Source organism: Schistocerca gregaria, chromosome 3 (genome assembly GCF_023897955.1).
Source record: "Schistocerca gregaria isolate iqSchGreg1 chromosome 3, iqSchGreg1.2, whole genome shotgun sequence".
NCBI classification, from domain to species: domain Eukaryota; kingdom Metazoa; phylum Arthropoda; class Insecta; order Orthoptera; family Acrididae; genus Schistocerca; species Schistocerca gregaria.
Window position 1 is genome coordinate 762,480,372 of NC_064922.1, and position 14,174 is coordinate 762,494,545.

Sequence of the window (14,174 nt, forward strand, 5' to 3'; positions counted from 1 at the left end):
CCTTTGAGATTTTTAAGATCAGTTCCCCATTTCGAAGGAGACATGACTCAGGTATGAAACTTATTTGATGGAATGCATGTCTGAGCCATCAGCTGTACAAGTATACATTTATTCTCTATCGGTGTCCGTTAAATAACGGTCTTCACACGAAAATTATAAAATAGAAAAATTAAAAAAAACATATGTAGTATAGGTAGAATAAGACGCACAAATGTGTTAAGATCAGTAAATTACAATATACTTACAAAGCTGTAAAGTGAAAAGTTACAAATACATTATTTTCATATCAACTCCATAACCATATGTTCACACAATTGATCCGTAAACTCAGATGAATTAAAATTATTTTTTCTGATTCAAATACAGTACTACTATTACAGCTGACTATTTCAAACTGAGAGAGGTATATATTACAAGCTGAATGTTGGAGTCAGTATTGTCAAAGATTACGGAAAACAATAATAACTTGCAATTCAAAGATTATAGTTATATGTACCAGTCGAGGTTGGCAGACATCAATATCTTTGCCCGAGGTATAGACATAATAGTCCTTGGAACTAGGCTGAGATAGTTAAATGACGTGCAGATATACTGAACCTAACTGGTTCATGGATCCTATAGTACTTGCATGTTTTATTAATTTTTATCCCAGATGTATACTACGCTCTGTTCCACTGAAAAGCCTAATGTTTATGTAACATTTTGTACACACAAAGATTTTACACTGTCTTTATGGTAATATGAGACTGTATTAAAATTTCAATAATGTAGTAATCGTGGCTTTTTAAATGACAGTAAGATGTCTGTTGGTATGCATAATTACTTTGTACCAAACCGTTTAACAAATGTGATTATGTTTCTTCAGCTATGTGCAGCTCTGTAAGTTGATACCAGCTTTATAGTCATTATTCACGCATTGCACGTCTAAACACATCCAGTAATCATGTTTTCTTGTGATATTTCTGATAAGATATGTCACTACTGGCTTCCAAAAATACGTCATTGTTTTTGGCGTGATGTTTGTTGACACATTTACTGATGTCAGTCAACCTTGGCTAGAATATACGACATACACGCTATGAATTTCAAATAATTGTTGCCTTCTATAATCTTTGACAATACTGTCTTTGACATACATCTTGGAATATGTAATTCTTTGTGTTTAAAATAATCAGCTGTAACAGCTATTGATTACGTTTTATAGACTACTGTAAGTTATCAGAAACCACAATTTCAGTTTATTTGAATTTATGGAGCAACTATATAAAAATTAGATTGGATTTGATTTCAAGTTAATTTATTCGTCACTCGTCATTGTACAGCTTGGTAAGTATAATTTTAATTGCTTGTTCTTCACACATCTACATCTGTTTGACTACTTTGCAATTCACATTTAAGTGCTTAGCAAAGAGGTTCATCGAACCACTATCATACTATCTCTCTAGCATTCCTCTCCCGAACAGCGCGCGGGAAAAGCGAACACGTAAACCTTTCTGTTCGAGCTCTGATTTCTCTATTTTATTTTCATGAGCACTCCTACCTATGTAGGTTGGGATTAACAAAATATTTTCGCATTTGGAAGCGGAAGTTGGTGACTGAAATTTCGTAAATAGATCTCGCCGCGACGAAAAACCGTCTTTGCTTTAATGACTTCCATCCCAACTCGCGTATCATATCTGCTACTCTCTCTCTCCCCTATTACGTGATAACACAAAACGAGGTGCCTTTTTTGCACCCTTTCGATGTCCTCCGTCAATCCCACCTGGTAAGGATCCCACACCGCGTAGCAATATTCTAACAGAGGACGAACGAGTGTAGTGTAAGCTGTCTCTTTAGTGGACTTGTAACATCTTTTAAGTGTCCTGCTAATGAAACCCAACCTTTGGCTTGCCCTCCCCATAATATTATCTATGTGGTCTTTCCAACTGAAGTTGTTCGTTATTTTGACACCCAGGTACTTAGTTGAATTGACAGTCTTGAGAATTTTACTATTTATCGAGTAATCGAATTCCAACGGATTTCTTCTGGAACTCATGTGGATCAGCTCACACTTTTCGTTATTTAGCGTCAACTGCCGCCTGCCGCACCATGCAGCAATCTTTTCTAAATCGCTTTGCAACTGTTACTGGTCTTCGGATGACCTTACTAGACGGTAAATTACAGCATAATCTGCGAACAACCTAAGAGAACTGCTCAGATTGTCACCCAGGTCATTTGTATTGATCAGGAACAGCAGAGGTCCCAGGACGCATCCCTGGAGAACACCTGACATTACTTCAGTTTTACTCGATGACTTGTCGTCTTTTACTACGAACTGCGAACTTCCTGACAGGAAATCACGAATCCAGTCACACAACTGAGACGATACCACAAAGGCCCGCAGCTTGATTAGAAGTCGCCTGTGAGGAACGGTGTCAAAAGCTTTCCGGAAATCTAGAAATACGGAATCAACTTGAGATCCCCTGTCGATAGCGGCCATTACTTCGTGCGAATAAAGAGCTAGCTGCATTGCACAAGAGCGATGTTTTCTGAAACCATGCTGATTACGTATCAATAGATCGTTCCCTTCGAGGTGATTCATAATGTTTGAATACAATATATGCTCCAAAACTCTACTGCAAACCGACGTCAATGATATAGGTCTGTAGTTCGATGGATTACTCCTACTACCCTTCTTAAACACTGGTGCGACCTGCGCAATTTTCCAATCTGTAGGTACAGATCTTTTTGCTTCTTTTGTCTGTGTACGCTGCACATGTTTTTCCCGCTTCTTTATTTGATAGTCCTCCAATAGATAACAAAGGTGTTTCTGTACAGCTGAAGGCGAAGAGATGCAGTTCTTCAAAGATTTGGCAGCTGCAAGCACTTAACCTATAATTTGTTGTATGAAATTTATCTGGAAGAGTATTATGCGTTATGCATAGACATTGGGAAAGTATTCAGAAAGATATTCGTGCTAGTAAAAGCACTTATCGTGAAGAAAGGTTGTAGACAGCTCTGCCAATGGAGGCCAGCGTAGGATCATTTTAGTGGTGTGTCAGCTGATTAATTGATCAGTTACATACCGGTAATTTCTGTGTGTTTATTTGTCTGCGTGCGCTTTTCTGCGCCGCCGAACTGATCGTTACGAGCATTGTGAACGACCGGACGCTATTATAATATCCAAACGCTTTACATGATAATGCGTAATTTCATCTGCATTCCTGCGGATACGATCCAGCGGCTCGGCAGCCGAAAATCCGGCCGCCGAAGTGACGTTATAGAGTTACAGAAACGGGGAAAATGTATAATTAATCAGGGCTACTTAATGAGGCTGTATTATACGGCAGCGGGCGTTGTTAATAATTGCCCGGCACGGCAGTTCGGCTGCGATGTGTCGCTGTCCTCCCGCACAAGAGCCAGGAAAAGGGAAAGCACCGACGGAGGGACTGTAGGGGACTGTGTGAGAGGGCGGGGGGAGGGGAGGTGTTACTTCCTATAGGGTAGCTGCTGCGTGCTGGTGCAATACGGCGCCGCTCATGAAAGCCGGCCGCGAACAAAGAGCTGTTTATGATGCGGAGAATTTACAAGGCTCCGCCGCTTTATCGACGTCGGGTTTTGCCGCACCAGGCTCATAAAACGCTGGATCGAGCCAAATCCCCATCAGGCATGATTGCCGAACTGACGACCGTTGCGCTGCGCGGCGAAATGGAGACTTACACTCTCCGTAGGCGTGTATTACCCTCAAACGTATGGCAAAGGCTTACTGTATGGCACATGAAACCTTCAAGGTAGTCAAGTGGCCTCAGTTAGGGCTCTGTGCACGTCTTCTTCTCTTCAGCCGGATGTTTGCGAGATGAGCAGATGTTCCCTCCTTTCGTGAAGCTCTTGATGATCCCATGTATTCTGCCGGCATAAGTTTCGTCGTTGAGCTTCATCGAGACTCTGTCTCTGTATTCTACGTGGGCGGACGGAAATATTAAAATTATAGTTGTATGCTACCAAAACAGAACATTTGATAGCCAAGATATACACAGTAAAATAAATGAATCCCTTCTATGTTTTTAACAGAACCTAATTGCTTCAGGGTTCCGTACCTCAATCTATAAAAACAGAACCATTATAGGATCAGTTTGTTGTCCCTTTTTCTGTCTGTCTGTCTGTCTGCCGGCCTGTCCGACTATTAAAAGCCCCTTTCCTCAGGAATGGCTAGACGTATCAAGCTGTAATTCTCTTCAGATGTTAGTGGAGGGTGAGGAAAGGGGGAGGGGGAAGGATGCAAGAAATTGAAGCTTCTAGGTCAATGCACTCAAAAGATACAGCCGTTTATGTCGGCTATTTTTCACACTCTAAGACTCATTCATCAACACCTATAGGGTGCTCAATGTTGAACTATAAGCATAAAAATCTGGAAGAAGCCAGTTTTCACAGCTACCACGAGAATTAAGAAACCTTAGCACTAACCACCACGCTTTCAAATCTGAACAAGAGTTTCCTCATGGGTCACTTTTTCTCTTCAGGTCAAAAGTTCCTTAAAAAATAAACCTAATTCCTGTGCTACGTTACTAATTGCGTTTATAAAAAGTTACGGCTGTTCGTCTTTTTAGGACTAATAAACATTTTATCAACTATTAGTTTTCTATTGTAATTCCATGCAGTGACACGTTCCATGACCATGGAGATTTGCTCTTCAGTTTGGTCCTACGGAACTTGATTTATAAAATAAAATAAAAATATAAGTAAAGGCAAATATATGGAAATGTTTAATTTGTAACAACAAAAAATGAAAAGAAGCTTTGGCGGTCATTTTTTAATCTAACTGCGTGTCCGTCAATATGTTAGATCGTGTTTTTCTCAGGAATGGATAGATGCACCAAGCTGAAATTTATGTTGCATTCTAAAGTCTGCAGGCAGTGGTCTGTGTACAAATTGAAACTTCTGAGTCTATGTAACTAAACGCTACGGCCATTTGTGTCCCATATTTTGACACCGGAAACTCACTCATCGAAACCTATAGGGCCCTTTCCGTTGATATCTACAATCATGAAATTAGACAAAAACCAAGTTTTCGCAGTCCTTTAGCCGAGGCACATTTTTTCTCTAGAATTTGTAGACGTTTGTTTTGCCTGCATCGATATCGATTACAGGCAAAAATGGTCAAGATTCTCGATTCCCGGGATGGATGAACCGTCTATACGCACAGTGAAGTTCGTAACGACCTCTCGGTGCGCGAGTCCTATTTGCACTTATCCGGATTTTTTTTAATGCCTCATTTATTTACTTGAAATAAAAATGAATACATTTTTGCAAACAAAGCCGATAAATGTTCTGCCAACAGAACAGGACTTAAAGTATTCAAATAAACAAAATATCCCATTTTAGTACTTGTTACCAAACATTTCCTACGATTAACTGCTGTCAAGTGTCTTAACAATGAACGTACTCGCTTGCTGGTTACTTCCGAATCAATATTATTCAATCCCTGCGGAATAACATTTTTCACTCTCGTTTTGCTTGTGATATGGCGATTCCTGATCCTGTCTTCCAGTTCTTGTCAGATATTTTCTATCAGATTCAAGTCAGGTGACTGAGGTGCTGTTTTGAGTGTACCTAGTGCGTTGCGGGTGATCCATAACCGATTAAATTCTGAGATATGCTTAGGAACGTCGTCTTGTTGGAAGTAAGAACTGATTTTCAAGATTTTGAGCTTTTCTGTGCAGATGTTCTCATGATACATTTTTACAGACGTACTTGTTCGCGTTGCCACCGAGAAAAGCTATGTGACTCACACCACTTGACGCCATACATCCTCACACCAAGAAGCTGCTGGTCCCCGTTTTGACAGTTGCTTCCCTATGTTTATGACCCTACTCAGTTTTCTTCTGCCTCCACAGTCTTAACCGGCCATCAGTTCCGTGTACATTCCACTTGCTTTCATCTGATCATATGATCCCAGAACTCATTTCTTTTAGTTAAGTACATACTGGCAAATAGTAACCGTTATGTCCTTGTGTACTTTACTTACATACGGTTCTTATCTTGGTGTTGTGGAATTGTACCCAGTACTATTCAGAAGCCTACAAACTCTTCTTTCATGAGCATCATTCCCAAGATCTTCTTCCAGATGTGTTCTTATCCTGTTACTGTTTTCTGCAAGTTTTGACGGAGCACCTGGTTGAATTCACTGAGGTATTCCTTGTTTTATAGCGCTGGATAACGCACCACACAGTATGCGAATCTCCATGTACAGCTTCTCCAATTTACTTCCAAGACTTTTTTGTCCATGCAAATGTAAGGTGGTTGTTCTCTCCTGAAGGATCGTCTCTTTACCTTTTTCCCCCATGTCTACGGTGGCCACTCGTAGCTGAACTAGGATGTGTACTGTAAGACAGCAGAAACAAAGGATATATTCTGAAAGCACAAGCATAAACATTTCCACCATTTACTGTGTTTACAGCTGTAAAACAGAGCGTATTTAAATTATTGCGTCATACGGTAAGGTAGCGTTGTTAGGAAAATTGTATGTTGAATCATACATAGTTCTTACAATCGGTAAACTGTGTGTGTATTGGAAACACACGATATCATACCAACGGAATCCCCAAATAATAAATAGTCATGTCTTCCGTGTCGATTAATTCAACAGTTGAAGCTTCATATCCTACGTTTAAACACTTCTGTTCGTCTCTGTACATCCTCCATTGCTCATCGATCGCGCCAGTGAGGGGGTATCATTGATGGAGTAGTGGTGATTATTATGACTTTGCGCCAAAGCTGATGTGGCTTACATGTGGTTAACAGCTAACGTGGAAGCCCTAAGCCCCCAAAGACTGAGTGAGGCAATTTATGAGAAGCAAAAAAAAGATCATTTATCGGCAGAAGCAGAGGTTAATAGTCATACACTCAAGCACAGGATGTAAAATTCCTTGTTTCGAACTGGATATCAAATTGAATGCGTGTGCCGCGTATTCGGATCACACCAAAGGGCAGACAAGAAAAGCTTCTACACGAAGCTGCTGACGATTTTGATTTGTAGTGACATTTCCTAAGTATTTCGGATGCCTATAAAGCGACTTGCTTTTCGCGCCGTTGTCCGTAACACAAGACACACACGAGGAGTTATCGTCACTGTTTCAAAAAAAAAAAAAAAAAAAAAAAAAAAAAAAAAAAAAAAAAAAAAGAGTTCAAATAACTCTAAGCACTATGAGACTTAAGATGTGAGGTCATCAATCGCCTAGACTTAGACCTACTAAAACCTAAGGACATCCATGCTCGAAGCTGGATTCGGACCTGCGACCGGAGCAGCAGCGCGGTCTGGACTGAAGCACCTAGAACCGCTCGGCCAATGGTTTGAAGAATTACAGGATGACAGAGAGGTACGCTCAGATCTAAAAATTAATGGTTTGTTCTATAGTATCTGTTACGTGAACTGTATCTAATTTTAAGATAAGATTCTGACTGCACATCCAAGTGAATTCGAAAACACTCTCTAAGTAAAATCCCATCTTAAGGAGTTTTTGTATTTTTGTGCGCTCGTGAACGAGACGAAATTGAACGAAATGGAGGCAAATCCATCCGTTGTTTTACAGTACCAGGATACTTCATTGACTGAGAGTGTTATTATACACGCATATAGAGGTTTCCTCAACCCTTTTGGCTCAAACTGAAACAGGTGTTATTGCGTCCTCAACCGATTACATTAAGATAAGGTGTCAATGTTGGAAATGCATATTTATTGCGTTATGGACATGTACAACGTACACAGCAAACAAAACAACGTAGCTCATAGACATCGTTCAAGCGACAGCCGTCAGTTTCAAAGCATGAAATTTCCTGGCAGATTAAAACTGTGTGCCGAACCGAGACTCGAACTTGGGACTATCCCCCACGGTGTGGCTAAGCCATGTTTCCGTAATATCCTTTCTTTCAGGAGTGCGAAGTCTGCAAGGTTCCCAGGAGAGCTTCTGTAAAGTTTGGAAGATAGGAGGCGGGGTACTGGCTGAAGTAAAGCTGTGAGGACGGGGCGTGAGCCGTGCTTGGGTAGCTCAGTTGGCAGAGCAATTGACTGCGAAGGCAAAGGTCCCGAGTTCGAGTCTCGGTCCGGCACACAGTTTTAATCTGCCTACGCTGCGCACACTCCGCTGCAGAACTAAAATCTCATCCAGTCTCAAAGCATGTCTCGCAACTGCGTGTGTAGTTCTGTCACACTCTAGCGAAGATCGTAGGAATTTGATGTACACTTTGTGAGGTAAAGGGCGAGTTGCAGCGCCCTGGAAGTTCAGGGTTGGCGGTCACCGCTCGGGCCGCTGGGCGTGTGATGCCGCACAACGGTTGGACCACGTGGTCCATCGGCCACGTGGCTGGGTATTCCATAGAGACGCTGTGTTGATGAAAGAGACACGCCGGGAGTGCTAAATATGGCGGACTTTGTGAAACCTTAACGGCAGACATTTCACATTTCGTACAGAAATTAATAGTAGCCAGATGAATCGTGATACCTCAAAAAGAAACGTGTACATTACTATTACTTGCACGACGATTCTGATGCTGTATTCAGATTTTCGATATCTTTATTAGTTTAAAGTTTAGCATCTGACGGTAAATTATACAAGTAACACCCAGCAACGAAGTTCCAAAATATTAGACACTTCATCCGATTTTGTCAATCGCCGCTTCTTTAGAATGCTATTAGTGTAAACTTAAATTGGTATGAGTTACAGGCATGTAACTTGAATAGTACATGCGTTATTGGAGGTCAAAGTGGCCGATTACTATCGACTGCGTCAGGCCGTAAGTACTCAACAGTTATAGGAAAAAACGGTAGCAGCATGCTTATAAATATATGCATATATGTCTTTGTTCAAATTTCATGAAGAAACTGGTTAAATATTTACTGTGTTTTAGAAAGCACAGAGACATTAGGCTATTGGCCTACCTTTCGTTCTATTTGTTTGATATATGTTTATTTGGTTTGTTTATATATCTAATAATATGTGTTAGAGCGTGTTTATGGCATAGCCGTAGGGATAGGAATATGAATATTTATTTAACGTCAAGTATGCAAATGTAAATCCACTATTTCGCTAGTGCTTAAATATGTTTGTGAGTGTACATTAGCTTGGAGACATGGAGGGAACGCTCTAGCCAATCACAGCGCTCCTTAATGGTGAGACTGTAAGTAAATGGGGGAGGAGGATCGTTTCGAGAGAGGACATTTGGTAGTTCTGAAGAGTGCGGCGCGAGGGACAGTCGCACAGGACACGGTGGGCTCTGGAGGGTACGGCACAGGACACGGGAGTGAGTGCTAGACGCGGAAAGTACAGCGCGACGGACGCACAGTCGGCGGAAAAACTTGGACAGTGGAGCAGTTTGCGCTTGGTCGCGGAGGACAGAAATATTTCGGAGTGCCGACATGTGCTTTTGTGTGATTTCCGTGGCTTCTGCAGTGATGACGTTGCGTGTGTTTAGAAGCGATTATCTCGCGAGCTATGTTGTTGTTCATAACTAATTACGAGCAGTAGGAATCTATTGGTTCCCTATTATTCAACATATTTTATTTAATTGCTGGACCATCGAAACCAATAAGTGTTTTACAGAAATATATCACATTCTCAAAAGTACTTCTACTATCGTATTCATCATTTTAAGTCCTTAAGATACTACCTGCAGATTTTAGTTGCTATCTTTCATTTATAAATTTATATGTTACATTCATAATTCACAATTGCCGAGTGATAGAAACGTTCGACCATTCCTTTCATGTGTGTATTCCTATCGTATACTGTAGACCCAGCAGTATTTGGCCTGTAATGCGGCAACTACCTATTACAGGCCGGCCGCGGTGGCCATGCGGTTCTAGGCGCTGTAGTCCGGAAACGCGCGACGGCTACAGTCGCAAGTTCGAATCCTGCCTCGGGCATGGATGTGTGTGATGTCCTTAGTTTAGTTCTAGGAGACTGATGACCTCAGATGTTACGTCCCATAGTGCTCAGAGGCATGTGAACGTATCTCAGTCCTCAGACAACGAAACCAGCCAAACATTTTAATATTTCAACTCTGAGGGGGCGTAGTTACTTTGAAAGTCCGCAATTTGGGCTCGTCCGGGATTTGTGCCCTGCAAAGTGGTAATTCCTTTGCTCTCTATTATTCAGCGAACTATGCATAGTGTAGAAACCTTTGCAAAACCAGTAGAGATTTCTGTACTGTGGACCTCTCACAAAACACAGTGTGACAACGGTTTTTCCAAGTAGGTTTCTAGAATTAGTGAAATTACGCAGTAATTTCCACAACTGACACATGTTATCGATAGAGGTCCTAATCTGTCAGGTTAAAGGCAATCTGAGCGGTGGCTCAGAGTCTAGGTAAGTTGAGTGAAGGGAACAGTAGCGGGTAGCGCGTTTAACGGACAGCGGTATCGGAGACAGTTGGAACACGCGGTCATCGACAGGAGCTACAGCTACTTCAGGCGGTTTTCTCCGGTGGTGGACGCAGTTCAACAGCAGTACCACGGCAGCGTCTTCGAGTACTCTAGGGCTGTCTTCAGTGTGGACTTCCACTACAAGCGACGGCATCACCATGGAAGAGGGAACCGTATCAGATCAGATAAGTTCAAAAGGGTTCAAATGGCTCGGAGCACTATGGGACTTAACTTCTGAGGTCATCAGTCCCTAGAACTTAGAACTACTTAAACCTAACTGACCTAAGGACATCACACACATCCGTGCCCGAGGCAGGATTCGAACCTGCAATCGTAGGGGTCGCGTGGCTCCAGACTGTAGCGCCTAGAACCGATCAGATAAGTGCCTGTGCAAATAAAGAGATTGTTTTTTTCTGAAGTCCAGGCTCCACTTACACAGGGTGTTACAAAAAGGTACGGTCAAACTTTCAGGAAACATTCCTCACACACAAAGAAAGAAAATGTTATGTGGACATGTGTCCGAAAACGCTTACTTTCCATGTTAGAGCTCATTTTATTACTGCTCTTCAAATCACATTAATCACGGAATGGAAACACACACCAACAGAACGTACCAGCGTGACTTCAAACACTTTGTTACAGGAATTGTTCAAAGTGTCCTCCGTTAGTGAGGATACATGCATCCACCCTCCGTTGCATGGAATCCCTGAGGAGCTGATGCAGCCCTGGAGAATGGCGTATTGTATCACAGCCGTCCACAATACGATCACGAAGAGTCTCTACACTTGGTACCAGGGTTGCGTAGGCAAGAGCTTTCAAATGCTCCCATAAATGAAAGTCAAGAAGGTTGAGATCAGGAGAGCGTGGAGGCCATGGAATTGGTACGCCTCTACCAATCCATCGGTCACCGAATCTGTTGTTGAGAAGCGTACGGACACTTCGACTGGAATGTGCAGGAGCTCCATCGTGCATGAACCACAAGTTGTGTCGTACTTGTAAAGGCACATGTTCTAGCAGCACAGGTAGAGCATCCCGTATGAAATCATGATAACGTGCTGCATTGAGCGTAGGTGGAAGAACATGGCGCCCAATCAAGACATCGCCAACAATGTCTGCCCAAACGTTCACAGAAAATCTGTGTTGATGACGTGATTGCACAATTGCGTGCGGATTCTCGTCAGCCCACACATGTTGATTGTGAAAATTTACAATTTTATCGCTTTGGAATGAAGCCTCATTCGTAAAAAGAACATTTGCACTGAATTGAGGATTGACACACTGTTGGATTAACCATTCGAAGAAGTGTACCCGTGGAGGCCAATCAGCTGCTGATAGTGCCTGCACACGCTGTACACGGTACGGAAGTAACTGGTTCTCCCGTAGCACTCTCCATACAGTGACGTGGTCAACTTTACCTTGTACGCAGCTACTTCTCTGACGCTGAAATTAGGGTTATCGTCAACTGCACGAAGAATTGCCGCGTCCATTGCAGATGTCCTCGTCGTTCTAGATCTTCCCCAGTCGCGAATCATAGGCTGGAATGTTCCGTGCTCCCTAAGACGCCGATCAATTGTTTCGAACGTCTTCCTGTCGGGACACCTTCGTTCTGGAAATTTGTCTCGATACAAACGTACCGAGTGACGGCTATTGCCCCGTGCTAATCCATACATCAAATGGGCATCTGCCAACTCCGCATTTGTAAACATTGCACTGACTGCAAAACCACGTTCGTGACGAAGACTAACCTGTTGATGCTACGTACTGATGTGTTTTATGCTAGTACTGTAGAGCAATGGGTTGGATGTCAACACAAGCACTGAAGTGAACATTACCTTCCTTCAATTGGGCCAACTGGAGGTGAATCGAGGAAGTACAATACATACTGACGAAACTAAAATGAGCTCTAACATGGAAATTAAGCGGTTCCGGACACATGTCCACATAATATCTTTTCTTTATTTGTGTGTGAGGAATGTTTCCTGAAAGTTTGGCCGTACCTTTTTGTAACACCCAGTAGATCTAGCGAATATACAAGTCACCTAGAATGTATAATTCTGGAAACGGAATTGAGCCAGTTAGTCCGAAATCAGAGTGCGGAAGTGTAACTAGTAGGAATTCAGGCAAGGTGAATGAATGTGGGGGAGATGTGATGTCCCAGCTAAGGCATATGATCCAAAAATGTGCAAATGGGTGTGAAATCTTATGGGACTTAACTGCTAAGGTCATCAGTCCCTAAGCTTACACACTACTTAACCTAAATTAGCCTAAGAACAAACCCAAACAACCATGCCCGAGGAAGGACTCGTATCTCCGCCGGTACCAGCCGCACAGTCCACGACTGGAGCGCCTAAGACCGCTCGGCTAATCCCGCGCGGCCATATGATCCAGACAATGGCAAATAATATCAGTGCGGTTCGATCAGATATGGGTACATTGCGAACAGGTATGGGCACATTGCAAACAGTTACGGATACAATTCGAAGTGATATGAGTACAATGCTAACTGAAATAGGTTCTGCTGTGAAAGAGGAAGGTGAAAAAATTATGGGTAACTTTGAACAAGCAGTTGATAAATTAAAATGTGTCCGAGTGGGTATGGGGAAAATTACATACGAAATTGTAATAGTAAAATCTAAAATCGAATCAGTGGAAAAAGATCTTGGGGAAAAATGGAGCTGGCGGAGCGGTTCTAGGCGTTTCAGTCCGGAACCGCGCGACTGCTAGGGTCGCAGGTTCGAATCCTGCCTCGGGCGTAGATGTGTGTGATGTCCTTAGGTTAGTTAGGTTTAAGTAGCTATGAGATCATGATCTCAGAAGTTAAGTCCCATAGTGCTCAGAGCCATTTGAACCATTTTTGAAAAAATAGATAAGATACAAACCGAAGTTTGGGGATAGGTATGTGACTGTATATAAACGCAAGATGCTCATATAAGCGATGTGAATTTAGTTTTTAGTGACATTGCCTATCGCGTAGGTGAGGGGGAAAAAGAAGTGGGCAAAATTGAAGAGAAAATACAGTCCAGTATTTAATCCAATTTATAAAACAAATGCAACAGGTAAAAAGTGATTTAAATTAATTAGCGTCCCAAAAGATCACTGCGGTTATAAATATCCCTTGGGCAAATACCGGATCTGTGAAATATTACATCGATGATGGAAGATACCACCCAGTAAATTTCTTGGCCGCGTGTAGGGACGCTTTTGTTCACGGAATGTCGGACGAAACGCCAATAAAATACGGTAAACGGCAATGTGTGTTTTTCATGAGCAATAAAAGGGAGGAAATTATGTCTATGTTGATCTCTATTCCAATCTTCTTAGCCGGCCGCGGTGGTCGTGCGGTTCTAGCGCTGCTGTCCGGAACCGCCGGACTGCTATTGTCGCAGGTTCGAATCCTGCCTCGGGCATGGATGTTTGTGATGTCCTTAGGTTAGTTAGGTTTAAGACGTTCTAAGTTCTAGGGGACTGATGACCTAAGATGTTAAGTCCCATAGTGCTCAGAGCCATTTTCCAATCTTCTGTACAGGTTTCGTAAGTCTCGCAACCGAGGTGATGCAAAACATTCTACATGTGAGTATTACATCGCTATCGTAAGGAGCATGTGCACGCACTGGAAACAACAAATGTTGAGCCCCTCATTCATTGCGGTCAGTGAATTATCCACTGCTGTATTGCCGAACTACGTATTGATCACGGTTGAGGCCCCGCTAATCCCTGATTGTATTTCCAACAGTCCCCACGCCACCCACATCGGTAGCCACCAGCAACGATTCTCTGT